Source organism: Pseudorca crassidens, chromosome 9, assembly GCF_039906515.1.
Source record: "Pseudorca crassidens isolate mPseCra1 chromosome 9, mPseCra1.hap1, whole genome shotgun sequence".
NCBI lineage: Eukaryota > Metazoa > Chordata > Mammalia > Artiodactyla > Delphinidae > Pseudorca > Pseudorca crassidens.
Window position 1 is genome coordinate 18,551,020 of NC_090304.1, and position 17,828 is coordinate 18,568,847.

Genomic DNA, 17,828 nt, shown 5'->3' on the forward strand with positions numbered 1-17,828 from the left:
TGGAAGAGTTTGAGAAGGACAAGTGTTAGCTCTTCTCTAAATGTTTGATAGAATTCTCCTGTGAAGCCAACTGGTCCTGGGATTTTGTTTGTTGGAAGATTTTTAATGACATTTTCAATTTCAGTGCTTGTGATTGGTCTGTTCATATTTTCTATTTCTTCCTGATTCAGTCTTGGCAGGTTGTGCATTTCTAAGAATTTGTCCATTTCTTCCAGGTTGTCCATTTTATTGGCATAGAGTTGCTTGTAGTAATCTCTCATGATCTTTTGTATTTCTGCAGTGTCAGTTGTTACTTCTCCTTTTTCATTTCTAATTCTGTTGATTTGCGTTTTCTCCCTTTTTTTCTTGATGAGTCTAGCTAATGGTTTATCAATTTTGTTTATCTTCTCAAAGAACCAGCTTTTAGTTTTATTGATCTTTGCTATCATTTTCTTCATTTCTTTTTCATTTATTTCTGATCTGATCTTTATGATTTCTCTCCTTCTACTAACTTTGGGGGTTTTTTGTTCTTCTTTCTCTAATTGCTTTAGGTGCAAGTTTAGGTTGTTTATTCAAGATGTTTCCTGTTTCTTAAGGTAGGATTGTATTGCTATAAACTTCCCTCTTAGAACTACTTTTGCTGCATCCCATAGGTTTTGGATCGTCATGTCTCCTTTGTCATTTGTTTCTAGCTATTGTTTTATTTCCTCTTTGATTTCTTCAGTGATCACTTCCTTATTAAGTAGTGTAATGTTTAGCCTCCATGTGTTTGTATTTTTTACAGATCTTTTCCTGTAATTGATATCTAGTCTCATAGTGTTGTGGTCGGAAAAGATACTTGATACAATATCAATTTTCTTAAATTTACCAAGGTTTGATTTGTGACCCAAGATATGATCTATCCTGGAGAATGTTCCATGAGCACTTGAGAAAAATGTGTATTCTGTCGTTTTTGGATGGAGTGTCCTATAAATATCAATTAAGTCCATCTTGTTTAATGTATCATTTAAAGCTTGTTTTTCCTTATTTATTTTTATTTTGGATGATCTGTCCATGGGTGATAGTGGGGTGTTAAAGTCCCCTACTATGAATGTGTTACTGTCGATTTCCCCTTTTATGGCTGTTAGTATTTGCCTTATATATTGAGGTGCTGTTCCTTTGTTGGTGCATAAGTATTTACAATTGTTATATCTTCTTCTTGGATCCATCTCTTGATCATTATGTAGTGTCCTTCTTTGTCTCTTCTAATAGTCTTTATTTTAAAATCTATTTTGTCTGATATGAGAATTGCTACTCCAGCTTTCTTTTGGTTTCCATTTGCATTCCATTTGAAATATCTTTTTCAATCCCCTCACTTTCATTCTGTATGTGTCTCTAGGTCTGAAGTTGGTCTCTTGTAGACAGCATATATATTGACCTTGTTTTTGTATCCATTCAGCCAGTCTGTGTCTTTTGGTGGGAACATTTAATCCATTTACATTTAAGGTAATTATCGATATGTATGTTTCTATTCCCATTTTCTTAACTGTTTTGGGTTTGTTATTATAGGTCTTTTCCTTCTCTGTGTTTCTTGCCTAGAGAAGATCCTTTAGCATTTGTCGTAAAGCTGGTTTGGTGGTGCTGAACTCTCTCAGCTTTTGCTTGTCTGTAAAGGTTTTAATTTCTCCATCAAACCTGAATAAGATCCTTGCTGGGTAGAGTAATCCTGGTTGCAGGTTTATCTCCTTCATCAGTTTAAATATGTCCTGCCAGTCCCTTCTGGCTTACAGAATTTCTGCTGAAAGATCAGCTGTTAACCTTATGGGGATTCCCTTGTGTGTTATTTTTCCCTTTCTGCTTTTAATATGTTTTCTTTGTATTTAATTTTTGACAGTTTGATTAATATGTGTCTTGACTTGTTTCTCCTTGGATTTATCCTGTATGGGACTCTCTGTGCTTCCTGGACTCGATTAACTATTTCATTTCCCATATGATGGAAGTTTTCAACTATAATCGCTTCAAATATTTTCTCAGTCCCTTTCTTCTTCTCTTCTTCTTCTGGAACCCCTATAATTCGAATGTTGGTACTTTTAATGTTGTCCCAGAGGTCTCTGAGACTGTCCTCAGTTCCTTTCATTCTTTTTTCTTTATTCTGCTCTGCAGTAGTTATTTCCACTATTTTATCTTCCAGGTCACTTTTCCGTTCTTCTGCCTCAGTTATTCTGCTATTGATCCCATCTAGAGTATTTTTAATTTCATTTATTGTGTTTTTCATCATTGCTTTTGTTTCATCTTTAGTTCTTCTAGGTCCTTGTTAAATGTTTCTTGTATTTTCTCCATTCTGTTTCCAAGATTTTGGATCATCTTTACTATCATTACTCTGAATTCTTTTTCAGGTAGACTGCCTATTTCCTCTTCATTTGTTAGGTCTGGTGGGTTTTTATCTTGCTCCTTCATCTGCTGTGTGTTTTTCTGTCTTCTCATTTTGCTTATCTTACTGTGTTTGGGGTCTCCTTTTTGCAGGCTGCAGGTTCGTAGTTCCCGTTGTTTTTGGTGTCTGTCCCCAGTGGCTAAAGTTGGTTCAGTGGGTTGTGTATGCTTCCTGGTGGAGGGGACTAGTGCCTGTGTTCTGGTGGATGAGGCTGGATCTTGTCTTTCTGGTGGGCAGGTCCACGTCTGGTGGTGTGTTTTGGGGTGTCTGTGGCCTTATTATGATTTTAGGCAGCTTCTCTGCTAATGGGTGGGGTTGTGTTCCTGTCTTGCTAGTTGTTTGGCATAGGATGTCCAGCACTGTAGCTTGCTGGTCGTTGAGTGAAGCTGGGTGCTGGTGTTGACATGGAGATCTCTGGGAGCTTTTCGCCGTTTGATATTACATGGAGCTGGGAGGTGTCTTGTGGACCAGTGTCCTGAAGTTGGCTCTCCCACCTCAGAGGCACAGCAGTGACTCTTGGCTGCAGCACCAAGAGCCTTTCATCGACACAGCTCAGAATAAAAGGGAGAACAAGTAGAAAGAAAGAGAATAAAATAAAATAAAATAAATTAAGGTAAAATAAAGTTTTTCAAATAAAAAAATAAATATTAAGAACAAAATTTGGGGGACTTCCCTGGTGGTGCAGTGGTTGAGATTCCACCTGCTGATGCAGGGGACACGGATTCGTGCCCCAGTCCGGGAAGGTCCCACATGCCACGGAGTGGCTGGGCCCGTGAGCCATGGCCGCTGAGCCTGCGCGTCCGGAGCTTGTGCTCCGCAACAGGAGAGGCCACAACAGCGAGAGGCCTGCGTACCACAAAAAAAAAAAAAAAAAAAAGAAAAAAAAAAAGAAAAAAATTTTTTTTTAAGTATAAAAAAAAAAACAAAAACGGACGGATAGAACCCTTGGACAAATGGTGAAAGAAAAGCTACACAGACAAAATCTCACACAGAAGCATACACATACACACTCACAAAAAGAGGAAAAGGGGAAAAAAATAATAAAACTTGCTCTCAAAGTCCCCCTCCTCAATTTGGGATGATTCGTTGTCTATTCAGGCATTCCACAAATGCAGGGTATATGAAGTTGATTGTGGAGATTTAATCCGCTGCTCCTGAGGCTGCTGGGAGAGATTTCCCTTTCTCTTCTGTGTTCGCACAGCTCCCGGGTTTCAGCTTTGGACTTGGCCCCGCCTCTGCACGTAGGTTGCCGGAGGGCATCTGTTCTTCGCTCAGACAGGACGGGGTTAAAGGAGCCGCTGACTGGGGGCTCCGGCTCACTCAGGCGGGGCGGAGGGAGAGGCACGGAGTGCGGGGCGGGCCTGCGGCTGCGGAAGCCGGCGTGACGTTGCACCAGCCTGAGGGGCGCCGTGCGTGCTGCCGGAAGGGAGGTATGGAGAGTGACCTGTGCTCGCACACGGGGTTCTTGGTGGCGGCAGCAGCAGCCTTAGCGTCTTCTGCCCGTCTCTGGGGTCCGCGCTGTTAGCCGCGGCTCGCGCCCGTCTCTGGAGCTTCTTTAAGCAGCGCTCTTAATCCCCTCTCCTCGCGCACCAGGAAACAAAGAGGGAAGAAAAAGTCTCTTGCCTCTTCGGCAGGTCCAGACTTTTCCCCGGACTCCCTCCCGGCTAGCCGTGGCGCACTAGCCCCTGCAGGCTGTGCTCACGCTGCCAACCCCAGTCCTCTCCCTGCGCTCCGACCGAAGCCCGAGCCTCAGCTCCCAGCCCCACCAGCCCTGGGGGGTGAGCAGACAAGCCTCTCGCGCAGGTGAGTGCCGGTCGGCCCTGATCCTCTGTGCGGGAATCTCTCCGCTTTGCCCTCCGCACCCCTGTTGCTGTGCTCTCCTCCGCGGCTTCGAAGCTCCCCCCTCCGCCTCCCGCAGTCTCTGCCCGCGAAGGGGCTTCCTAGTGTGTGGAAACTTTTCCTCCTTCACAGCTCCCTCCCACTGGTGCAGGTCCCATCCCTATTCTTTTGTCTCTGTTTATTCTGTTTTCTTTTGCCCTACCCGGGTACGTGGGGAGTTTCTTGCCTTTTGGGAGGTCTGGGGTCTTCTGCCAGCGTTCAGTAGGTGTTCTGTAGGAATTATTCCACGTGTAGATGCATTTCAGATGTATCTGTGGCGAGGAAGGTGATCTCCGCGTCTTACTCGTCCGCCAACTTCCCCCTGCATTGGGGTTTAACTCTTTCTAATACATCAGTTCTGGAAAAATAAATTAGTCCAAATTGTTAAGCAAAATGTTAACGTGTGTTAAATGTGTGGATAGATGAGGTTTGTTGGTTGTGACAGTTGGTATATTTCTGTATGCTTTAAATATTTATCATATTAACAAAATTTAAAATGTACATTGGTGTCAGGTAAAGCTGTGTTCTTATCCCATTCCTCACATTTACTAGGTAACTTGGGTAAAATTATTCAATTTCTTTATGTTGCAGTTGCTTGATTTTTAAATGTATACACTATTACAATATTCCCTACCTTTCTTAACAGTGTGAAGTGTATGGCCCAGTATTTGGAGAAAACATGGTAACTGGTAGAAATAAAACAGTTTATTTCATGCAGCAGCATGAAACCAAAGAAAGGAGAATTTTTAAAAAGGGAAAGGAGGTATCATTTGTTTCACATGCAAGCTGAATGTTCAAATTACTGACATTGACCACTGGATTTGATGAGGTCACTGACGAAGCTTACCTGAGCAATATGGGGAGATTGGTGAGAGCAGCAGACTGTGGACATGAGTTGAAGAGGGGAAAGAACAGATAAGAAGAAGCTTGCAACATATTGTTTGAAACAAGAAAGCAAGGAAGAATCACCTATTTATTTATAGAAGCAAGAGAGAAAGCAGGAATTTTAAAAATGGGAAGCTGCAAATGTGAAGTATTTTAAGTAATTTGGTTGTGAAAGAAAATGGGTCAGTGACTAGGGATAGACAGAGGGTCTTGTGTGTGTGTGTGTGTGTGTGTGTGTGTGTGTAAAGGCAAGGATTTTGGTGTGTTAACAGACTGAAAGGAGAGGTCCAGTAGCAAGGGGGAAGATGATAATCTAGGAGCAGAGTAGAACACTGATGGATCAAGGTCCTACAAGAAAAAGCAGCGGTGCGAATTAAGGACACGCATGGTAGAGATGGCTTTAAGCAAGAGAGAATCACTTGTCTGAGATTAGAAGACTGTGAAGGGTCAGGTGCTGACAGTTATAGTGTTTACATGTGAGTGAAGGACAGTGAGGGAGTTTATGACTCTTACCTTCAACTTTGTCTGTGAAAGATTTGAGGCAGTGTCCTCCACTGAGAAAGAATGTGTACTTCCACTATTGTTGTTTGTGTGCTTCTTCCCTATCAAGAATAAGGACTCAAGCATTGAAATACTCCAAAAAGGGTGCTTTTCCTCTGATGAGAAAATTGGATTCAGGCTCAAGTCTCCTTCTGTAAAGAACGGTTTTTGTATGTGAACCATCATTGTTTGAGACTTCAAGTTGCCACGCTCATTTCAGAAAGTCATGAAAAGTTTCACTAAGGGCACAGGAACCAAGATTGCACATTTTCTTGTCCTCTACAAAATCAGCTTTCCAAAAAGAGACTCATACAAGCTGTAGTCACAGTGGAATGTCATGTTTCTATTATTGCGATGACATAAAATCATTAAACCACTGCTAGTAGTAAAAACAGTCATGTCTGGTAATAGAACTGCTCTGTGCCCATTCAAAGGGAATTGCATTTTAAATGACACATGCAGAGCAATGACGGGAGGGGCAGGGACTGAGACGTGACTTCCACAATAATTTATTACATGTCCTCCTTTGATCTTGCTGCGGCACTCATGTTCTTTGTTCTGAAAAGTGGTGTCGTACGGACTGGAGTGCATGAACGCAGGTGGTAAGAAGGTTTCAAATTTTTTTTGAGTCATCTGCTAATTTTTTAATAATATTTCCTGTATTTAAGGAAAAAATATTAAAAACATATTAGAAGTTCCTAATATCAAGATTCAACTCCTGCCTTCCTAATCTCAGAAGGTTTTTTTGGTCTAGACTTCTCTTTATATCACATATATCACACAAGCAGAATTATGACTACCTACTATATGTAAGGCATGTGATCTGTTAATCCCCACATAATCCAATGAGGTAGATATTATTACCATGGACAAATGAGTGCACTGGCATCTCAAGATTGAACTCAATTTTCCAATATCAATTGGGATTCAAACTCCGGTCTGAATAAAAATATTTGAGATTTAAAAGAGACACTGAATCAAATGTCACTTTCGAGTTCTGAACCTACTGAAGAATGGACAAGGAAGCTTTGACTTCCTCAGATGTTCAGATATTAACTTTACTAGTAGTAAAGGTGTACTGAGAAACACACTTGGTACATGAAGCCAAAACAGACTTCCTATCATCCCCCTAAAACTGGCCCCTGACCCCTCCTATGGTGAGAGGTGTAGTTACAGAGCAGATTAATTGCATGTAGGAATAAAGCCTGTCTCTCACCTTCCACGAGCAGGTAATACAGGTGCTCTAATCCTATACAGTAGAGCCACTCCTCTTCTTGTGGGGAGAGAAATGGTCAGAGGTATAGGATTGGATTCTAACCAACACCTTCAAGAGAGCCAGAGGTTTATCGGTAGAGGAAATAAATCATTCCCCCGGACATCGCACATACTTTTCCCACAGCATCTTACTCTATTAACTGTATTAGTTTAGTACACATAGCAGTCTTATGATCTTCCATGTAATGAGCTTCTTAAGAGTAACAAGTGTATTGATCAAACCATGACAGAATACCAGGAAACACACACTAGGACTGATGAAAGAACATTATATTGGAGGCATTCACCATGGTAGAGGTCTATGCTCTCCAATTTCCCATTGTACTTTGGGGGCTGCATACAGGAATCTAGCATATCTAAGCATTGACTACCAGGAGGCTTTTAAGAAACTAACTAGCAAAATGATAGTTCCTTCCCTAGCATGATTAAGGGCCAGAATCCATCAACTACATGTATGACATCGTCTTAGCTCCAAGTCTAGTCTTGTTCTGCTAAGTTTGACATCCATAGATAAGAGAACACAAACCTCTTCCTTGACAGGGTCAGTGTGCTAATGTGTAAGCCTTAGAGCCCCAGCTCTTTGCCATCCCTGAACATGGCTGAATCTGCTACATCAGCATTGTACCAGACTTGACTGCTTAAGCATTTTGCTGTAGCTACCTTCCACACGATCTGCAGGAGACCCACTCCTTCTTTGGTAGACTGGCATGTAGGGAATAAGTTTTGGACAAGCCAATTCTTACTTCTCAATGTTGGCTTGATTTTTGTCTTCTTATCACACCATGGTGCTTAGTACTGTGTATTGCAATGTGTAACTGTTGCAAAAAAGGAAATAATGCATAAATGAATGAATGAATGATTATGTAGGAAAAAAAGTGTAGTTACTTGGGCTGTTTTTCCCTCACACCACTTCTCCATTCTTCTCCTGTCAAGAACTACAAACAGATGCCTAGGCATTAATTAGGAACGGAAGTATAACTCTCTTCTATATGATAAATCTCCTTCTTTGATCTGAAACTCAATCACTTCATTGTCAAATAATCCTTATCACATCAACAGTGGAGTCGCAGATAAAATAAGTGTTCTCTAAGTCTCTTAATGAAAGCTCTCAAGTTTATCTTTTAGTTCCTTTTGAGATGTGATTAAAAAAAACCTCCCTTATTTATATTTAAAAATTCCCTGGAATTAAATCCTGAATTCTAGTAATAGCTAGCACTTTTGAATGTTCGCTGCGTGTGGGTGCTGTAATAAACACTTGACCTAGATTATCTCATTTAATCCTCACAGAAACCAAATGAAGTATTTACTGTCATTATCCCTATTTGATGAAGAGGATACTGAGGCTCACAGAGAATTAACAACTTGTCCAAGATCATCTGATGTCGAGTAATCAAGAGTGAATGACCTGAAAGCACACACACCAGCTGGGACCAGCCTTTGATTGAGGGGAAAACGTACAGAGACAGAGCGGTAGCAGGTGAGCAAGCTTCTCAATGCCAGGTGCACAGGGAACTGGTGAGTAAGACATCAGACTTGAGAGGGGTCCCAGTCTTGAGCTGTGGGGCTCCTAAGCTTCATTGTTGGGGGAACACCAGCCCTTCCTCTAGGATGGTTTGGGGCTGAGGTCCAAACTTTGTGGTTACAGTTCTGTGATGTAGCGGATTCCTGACAGGGCTGGAAGCCCTGTCAACCTCAGCATTTATAACTGAGAGTTTCTCTTTTGGTGGGATCAGGGTCCAGGACCCAAGCCTTTTGTTTAGATTATTGACCTTCAGCTGTGTTCTATCTTATCAGCATTCTATCAGGATGCCTGCCTTAAGTACTCAGTTTTAACCAGTTTCCATATCTTTTGGGTTTTAATTTCCAAATGATGCTGCTCTTTGAAGGAAGGGGGGATGGCAACTGTCTCTCTGGGAATGTGGCCTGCTAGGTATCCAGGTCAATCAAATGAATCCTTGCCTATCACTGAGCTATTATGTGGTGGAACCTTTATTCAAGTACTACAGTCTGATGCCAGGGTCTTTCTAGTCTTAAATGATTTGCAATAAGAACTTGATATACTATCCATATGTTCATTTCAGGTAGTATCATAGTCTACAGTATATACTTTTCCTGTCATATATAGTTTTTCTCGTATTCCTAGTTGGCCATTTTAAATACTTACATGTTATTCACCTATTTCTAACCCTTATAACTCACCATCCTGGTACTGTATGCTCTGTTAGTGTGGGAGATTTAATTTGGCTGTGAACCATCTAAAGAAGATATGTTGTTGACTATGGAATCGATAGGCTTATATACTGGGGTGCTGTTTGGGCATGGATGGTAGGGAGATCCTAAGAGGTGGGGTTTCTTAGAAGAAAGGATAAATCCAAATTCAGAGTTTGTGACTTCTCTGCTATATATGGGTATCTTTAGATTTTAAACTAGAACTAATCATACTAAGAACTTGTCTTTGTGTCAGTTGGGTTATGTGGTTACAGAGTTATTTGTTATCTTGAATTCTTTTTGTTTATGTCACAGTGTCTAATTTCACTCTTTCCAGTCATTCTCACTTTAACTTTATAAATTTATAAACTTTATAAACATAGACTATATTGACCTAAGAGAACACATCAGTAATGTAGCAGTGATAACATCTTTACCACCAAGTAGAAGGTTCATGAAGTCAGAGGTGTAATCTGTTTTGTTGATTGCCATGTATACCTGGTGCATAGATACTAAAGCAAATGGTTGCTCAATGAACATTTATTGTTTTAACAAGGAAAATAATGAATTAATCTTTTGCTATGAAAATTAATTATTAAACCAGTTAAATTGTCTTGGGATTTCAGGGTGTATTTTTAGTTGTGTTTATTTATTAAATTAGAGGTGAAAGGCAGGATTTTCATACTAAGAATTCTTTAGCAGGATGAGATGGGAAATGTCATCACTGTTGCTTATTTTACCACATGCAAGTCTTTGGTTTTCACTGGTGAAGGGCCAATATTTCCAAAATGAATTTTTAAAAAAATCTTGTGACTGTAAGTACTTTCAGGTGTGTAGAAGTGTGTGCGTGTGTGTGTGTGTGTGTGTGTGTATGTGTGGGGAGAGCAGATAATGATTTGAAAAATATACTCATTTCTGGTGATCATCCTTGGTTTTGGATATATAGCTTCCCTCTCTCTAAAAAAGAGAAAAAGAATGTTCATTTGGAAGGGACCAGAGAAATCCCTGCTTGCACATCTCTCCCCTGTAGATAATTATTCCATATTATGTAAGATGCTGAGGCCTTATTTCCTAATTTCATGTCCTTGCACAAGTTGCTTCATCTTCCTGTGCCTTCTTTCCCCATTGACAAAAAGGGAATAATAATAATACTGATGTCATAATTTGGTTGTGAAGAATCAGTGAGTTACTACATATAAAGTATATAGAGCAGTGCCTGGTGCAAAGTAAGCACACAATAAACATTATCATTACTGTTAGTTTCATATGCTAATGCATAAAACATTGCTTTATCCAAGCAACTTAACACAAGTCAGGAATGGATGATCTCTGGTTTTGGCACCAATGTTCCATAATCCTATAGAGAGCCTTCAAGACTCCCTAGTTGTCTCTTTATGAAAATACAGGTCAAATCAAACCAAAACACATATGAGAGACCACATAATGCCTGTTATGTCTGCATGAAATTGGGTGTCCTGGGACCCCTCCAATCCTCTTTGACATGTCCTCAAACTCTGAGAATGGCCTGGCTTCCTTTGCAGTGTTTTTTAAAACTGGGACTAGCCCAAGACTGACAATGGTGATAGATGAGGAACATTCTAGGTTGGTACCTCTGAAACCTCAAGTCACCAACTCTACGTGCAATCCCAATTCAGAAGAGTTTGGAAGGAGCAGAATGAGGTGAACACCTGATTTTTTTCCCCGTCAACATTTCCAGCCTAATATTGTAGGCAGAAGACTAAGACATGGCTTGCGATGGTCCTGCTAGGCAACAGTACCATGGCAATGAATAGAGGCTCCTTCAGGCAATGAAATATGTAGCTTTTAAAAATGAAAAAAGGGGGCTTCCCTGCTGGCGCAGTGGTTGGGAATCCGCCTGCCCATGCAGGGGACACGGGTTCGTGCCCCGGTCCGGGAAGATCCCAAATGCCGCGGAGCGGCTGGGCCCGTGAGCCATGGCCGCTGAGCCTGCGCGTCCGGAGCCTGTGCTCCGCAACAGGAGAGGCCACAGCAGTGAGAGGCCCGCGTACCGCAAAAAAAAAAAAAAAAGAAAAAGAAAAAAGGAATATGACTATACCTTTACATCAAAACACACATACACGGCCAGCTGGATTTCAAGAATGTGTGAAGATTTCTTGAGTATTATTTGAAGGTAGTCTTCTGATTTAGCTTTCTGTAAACTGGCTTTGGTGCCCTTCTTTCTCTTTCCCTGGCCCTTATGCATATGACACTCTTCCCAATGACCCACTCTCTGACTTTCTTTAGATAACTTGAAAATATTGACTGTACAGACACCAAAGGTGAAAGGGATCTTCATCCCCACTGAACTCCAAAGAGCAATTCTCTTTTCTCACTCCCAGAGGAATGTTTGTAATCTTGTTAGAAGTATTTCTGCTGTACTATAATGTCTACAGAAAAGAATAATAATCAAAGTTTCTCATTAACTACATTTTAATGGGCTTCATTAAAAAGTCAGCTTACCCCAGTCTCAAAGTGAAAATTAAAAAAAAATTCACTTAATAAATGAAATACACATGTAAAAGTTAAGATGTTTTTAGTCAAAATAATATGATGAAAATGTAGAATCCATCACTGTATTTCAGAGTTTTTAGATCCAGGGATTTTTTAAATAAAAAGTGAAAGGCCTCTATCCTTACAAAATAGACATATACACAAAATAAAACCTATAAAAATTTTGAAGATAAATCCAAGAGATGTATTTGATGAAGCCTATTCAGATATATCATATAGAAGTGTATAGATCTCAGATTAAAACCCCTGCATTGACTCAGGTTATTGCCAGACCCTTGCAATCAGTGCATGATGAGACCCTACCATGCGGTGAATGGGTTACAGGTGTGCCAAGACCATAGTTCCTTTCTATCTTCAAGGCAGAGAGATAGGGTCAAGGGTAGCTAAAACCTCAGGGTCTTTTTCCTCTCATTGTGAGCAAGCATGACAATTTCCCCCATTAAACTCTAGAAGTCTTATTTTCTACATGATTTTTAACATGAAATGGGCTGGACATAGTGCTAAAGAATTAATTGTTCATTTATTCTTTCAGTGAAAGTTTTTTGAATACCTCTTATTAATTATGAACAAGTGTGTTAGATATGGGTGGAGTAATAAAGGTGACTAAGTTGATTCTCTAACCTTGAGGCAATCATAGCTACAAGGGGAGATAACCAAATAATGAAGTAAACCACCCGTAGGCCGTATGTGAAGACCTGTCGGAGCACAGAGGAGAGTCAGCCTAATTTTATTTGGAATGAAAAGCAGGGTGAGGACGCTGAACTTTGTGCATTAGGTGGAGTTCACCAAAATGAGTGTATGACGTAGTATCATTTTGCCAATAAATAATTTTCTGTTACAACATTTTTAATGGTTGCATACTATGTCACTGTGTGGATATAACACAAATAATTTAATTGAGCCCTTATTTTTTTGTCATTGGGTTAGTTCCATTTTTTGGCAACTATGAACAACATTGAGATAAAGATTTGTATGCTGAAATCATAGTACATGGCCTGTGATTCTCTTAGAATACAGCCCTAGATGTGAAATTACTGGCTCAAAGGACCAGCAGTTTTTTAAAGCTTAAGTAAATTTTCTCAAGCTAACATTATAAAAGAGTAGGGCTTTGGGGCCAAACTTGAGTTCAAAATATAAACATTCCTTTTGTTGGTTATTGACCTTGGGCAAGTTGCCAAAGGTTTATTACCTTTAGTTTCTGCCTTTAATAAATGAGGTTCATAATACTTACTTTGAAGAGCTGCTTTAAAAACTGTAGTGGAGGGCTTCCCAGGTGGCACAGTGGTTGAGAGTCCGCCTTCCGATGCAGGGGACATGGGTTCGTGCCCTGGTCCGGGAGGATCCCACGGCCGCTGAGCCTGCGCGTCCGGAGCCTGTGCTCTGCAACGGGAGAGGCCACAACAGTGAGAGGCCCGCGTACCGAAAACAAACAAACAAACAAAAACAACTGTAGTGGAGTGTAATAAATACTTATCGAATCTCCCTTTTATTTTTGACAATAGGTACCAGTTAGTTGCTAAATCCTAGCAATAAAATTCAAATGTTCTAAATATTTTAGGTTAGCAACATTAATTTCTAACAGGAAATGTGCACTATCTAAATAACTGTGTGGTATAGTTGCACTCAATTCATTATATGGCCTGCATTTCGAAAATTCCGACTCCTTGTCCATATAAATAACTTTAAAATTGCTGGACTCTGGTCTGAAATTTGCTCCTAAAATATAGGAAAGTTCCAGAATTGCACAAAGAGACAGAAATCTGGTATAAAATCCATATTCTTCCACCTATTTCCTGTGTCACTTAATCTCTCAGACCCTCAGTATTATCATCTGAAAAAGGAACATAAGGTTACATTCTCTTTCTGCTTCAACAAATCAAATGAGTAATATAAATAAAAATATATAGATGATAGATGGATCTCTAAATTGGTATTCTGGTATAACCCATTATTCATATTGGTTTTTAAATCTATCATGAATCTCTTTACTTATGGAAAAAAGAATAGGCATCATGTAAAGTGTACACTTCTCTCATGCTTGTCAGTGTATTGTGAGTTTTTCATATTATCTTGATGTGGGGCACTGACTTGAAGGATCTGGACTTATTTTTGAACTCTCGTCAGCGTTCCATGATTAACGTTGCCCAGAAGAGAAATGCTATTTTGCATCCTGCATCTTCAGTGCAACTGTCAGCAAATAAGGAAGGCATCGTCTTTACCATCCTTATTGCTAACGTAAGAAGCAGAAAAGAACAGCTGGATTTTCACACACTGGGCTGGTAGAAGCACTGGCATTTAGTGAAATCTGTTTTCAATTTCTACCTACGTCTTTTTGCTTTAAGAATGTATTTAAAGGGGAAAACAGCATTTTTATCCCAAAGCCTATTTTTAAACTCCAAATCTGGGATATTTACAGATCTCAAAGTTGTTCATCTCAATGTTGCTTTTCCTCCTTGACATAAAAATGCAAAGTTAATGCTGATTGCATAGTATCTATTTTGCTTATCTACTTTTACTGCTGTATTTTCTCTGTGTCCTAAATTCCCTGTAATGTTTCAGTTTCTCTCTGTTCTCCAATTTGGCTAAAATTTATAATGGCAGTGGGTAGAAATAATCTTTTAAAATGAAGAATTGGAAGGGTAATCTTGCTGCAATAAAAGGGCAATACTATAGCTCAGACATTTGCTCTTTAAACAGGAAAAAAAAAAATCTGTAGCCTCTAGAGTTACAGTGAGCCAAAATTAGGTAGAGTCTATATGGTAATTTTGTTGAATCAGTTTCTTTTTTGTATTGCACACGTGGTGGGATCGTGAAATAGTGCAGCCACTTTGTAAAGCAGTTTGGCAGTTCCTCAAAACGATAAACATAGAGTTATCATATGATCTGGAAATCCTGCCCGTAGGTGTATACTAAGAGAATTAAACGTATTTCTACACAAGATTTTGTACATGAATATTCATAGCAGCATGATTCATAATAGTCCAAAAGTGGAAACAACCCAAATGTCTGTCAGCTAATGAATGAATAAATGAAGTATGGTACATCATACAATGAAAAATTATTTGGCCACTGAAAAGGGATGAAGTACTGATACACGCTATAACACAGGTGTACTGTGAACACATGATGGGCAATGAAAAAATGGCCACATATTATATTACTCCATTTGTGTGAAGTGTCCAAAACTGACAAATGCACAGAAACAAAAAACAGATTACTAGTTTCCAAGAGTGGGAGGCAAAGGAGACTGAGGAATGGTTGCTAAAGGGTATGGGATTTCTTTTTGAAGTTATGAAGTGTTCTAAAATTAGGTTTTAGGGATCATTGCACAGCTCTGTGAATATACTAAAAACCACTGAATTACATACTTTAACACAGTGACTTTTTGGCATGTGAATTATATCTTAGTTAAAGCTCAGATAAAAGTAACATATATTCATTAATAAAAAATAGAAATTGAGAATGGTGAAAATGAATGGGGAAATCATGACTGAACAGTTTAGCATCATAAGCCTTTCATGTTTAACATTCTTTATAAACATTTCTATTTTTAATGACTTTGGAATGTCTTTTAACTAAATGAACCACAATTCACTTAAGCATTTCTTTGTTTCAAGTGTAGATGATTGCCAACTACTCACTAGTATCAGATTTTATTTTTTCTTTTTTATTGAGAACCAGGCAAAGTGTCTGTGGTCACCGACACACACTTGTTATAGTGGTCAGTCTTCTAGGACCTGAACATATACTCCAGGACATAACTAGCAGCTGGCAGCCTGGTTATCATAGAGGTACTTGTCCTCTCACCTGGGCCACCACTATCACTGTAACTCATTGTAGGAATAGAGACCTACAATGACACAGCCAACAGTAATTGAAAATGTCTTTCATATACTCCTTATATGGGGGAAAATGTGGGTGTCCATTTTTTTCTCATTGAAAACATATTTTAAGACTTCACGTAGCTAAACGTGGCAGGCTAGTAATTCACAGACTTGCAGGCCACAAACTCTGATAGTCTAGGATGGAGAATAGGACAACAGATTAGTTGAAAAACTTCCTGTGTCTTTTTACTAATGCAAGATTTAGTACATTTAAGGATATTATAATGAGATCAAATCAAATTTACAGCAGAATGAGGGAATGAGAATAACAAATGGAGGTCAAAATGTGCTTTCACGGTTCTCTGTTGCACCAGTTAGATCTACAGGGCAGAGACTTAACGCAAGTTGATGTGTGATTGCTCCAGTTTTAAAACAATGCAATTCAGTTTACATCTGGTTTCATTATGGCTATTGAGATAGCACTTGAGTAATTCAAAGATAAGAGAAATGGTAGGGGTGGGGGTATCGAGTGTATGTATGGAAGTGTATTTCGATCCTGCACTTTATTGTTACAACATGCAGGGATCTAGTAACTCTTTAACATGTAGTCTGTTATGATTTCATCTGATATAACTGAGAGCTAGCAGCTTTGCCTCTCAAAGAAGTCATGTGGTCAGTCCCACTAAATGTGACACATTCACTGTGTGGTAGAGACAATTCAGGGAGTAGACTTAGACGTACAGTCACATGACGTGGTGCTTAAACTAAAGTAAAATGAGTGTGCTAACACTTTGTTTCCACCTCTTCAGCTTCACAGCAGTTTATAAAAGGGAGATGTTTGTATGAGAAAAAGTCCCCATTGGGAATTAATGCCCAAGTCTCTACAAAATTTTACATAAAATAAACAAATATTATCATAGGACCTGATATGTTACCAAGTCATTTCATGGAGTAATTAACACATATCCTGTCCTAATCCTATGGGAATGTTTATATTACTGAGTTTACAGTATATAGACACAGAAAGTGATTTTAACTTTTCAATAATCAAAGTATAAAAATAAGAACGGGGACAGAAAGTAAGAAAATCAAATCACATTTGTGAAGCCCCTATTCGAGCACTATCCTAGAAGATTCTAAAGTGTTAACACATTCAGTCCTGCAGATCACAGGAGGTGGACCTCATTATCTCCATTTCACAGAGAAGGAAGCTGAAGGTCCCAGATCACAAGCCAAGGCCTTAGGCGATGTGCAATTCAGCGCAACAGCTTTTAAAGCTTACATTTTTACTTGAGGCCACGTATTCTAAACCCAGTCATGATGTTGGGAAGACACTCTTCTTTAGAAGAGTCTGCAAGTGATGACTTGCAGCGTCACTGCCTTGCAGACCTTGATTAAATTCTTAATACAGTAGTCACCCTCACATTTTATTGGTTACATGTGTTTTCTACAAGGTTATAATTCATTCTTTGGTAAGGGCACTGGGAAAGCCCAAATCAAAAGTAATCTTGATTAGAGAAAAAAATGCCGTGGGAAGGAAGACTGGACTTTCTTCACATGTTCAATATTGTTCCTGGTGCAGACTCTTCCTGACACACACACACTTTGGTCATACCTTAAATTAAAGTAAATAAACAAAAAGATAAAGATAAGCTGGCCTCATAGTAACTGGATAAATGTATGGACTCCACAGCATCCACTAGAGGATGATAGACCAACGAGAGCTCAGTTCAGCCCTTACCCTGCAGTGGAGAAATCAATGAGAATTCTGTCGGCTTTGTTATTAGAGCACCATCCCATGTCTTTTCTAAATACTACTCCTTCTTACCATTTAACAGTGTATAAATGATACACTATGAGGCTCCATTTCTTTCCACAGTCTTTGAAGCTCTTTCCCTTCTGTATTCACTCCATTCACTCCATTCTTAGGGAAACCATTCTGGCTTCACTAAGGGCAGAGGGATGGATGCCAACGGCTCCTGGACCTAGAACCTTCCAATTCACCTTCAGGTACTAGACAGCTTTACCAGCCCACAACTGACAACAATCATTGTGACCAAAAGATGTCATATTAGTTTGCTCAGGCTGCCATGACAAAATACCATAGGCTGGGAGGCTTATACAACAAAAATTCATTTTCTCGTATCCTGGAGGCTGGAGGTCCAAGTCCAAGGTCAAAGTGCCAGAGGGATTGATTTCTGGTGAGACCTCTCTCCTTGGCTTGCAGGAAAGGCCTCACATGGCCTTTCCTCTGTGCACACACATTACTGGTATCTCTTCCTCTTCTTAAAAAGACA

General features: G+C 39.7%; 1 protein-coding gene across 11 annotated transcripts in view; it reads left to right on the forward strand.

Moving 5' to 3' along the window:
* Positions 1 to 17,828, forward strand: part of LRRC4C (leucine rich repeat containing 4C) — a 1,215,723-nt gene that overhangs the window by 247,926 nt on the left and 949,969 nt on the right. For 9 of the 11 annotated variants that reach the window (XR_010946072.1, XM_067749347.1, XM_067749351.1 and 6 more), the window contains exon 2: positions 8,255 to 8,444. The gene's annotated coding sequence lies outside the window, so the exon portion shown is untranslated. The other 2 variants (XM_067749355.1, XM_067749356.1) reach the window with 2 other exon arrangements.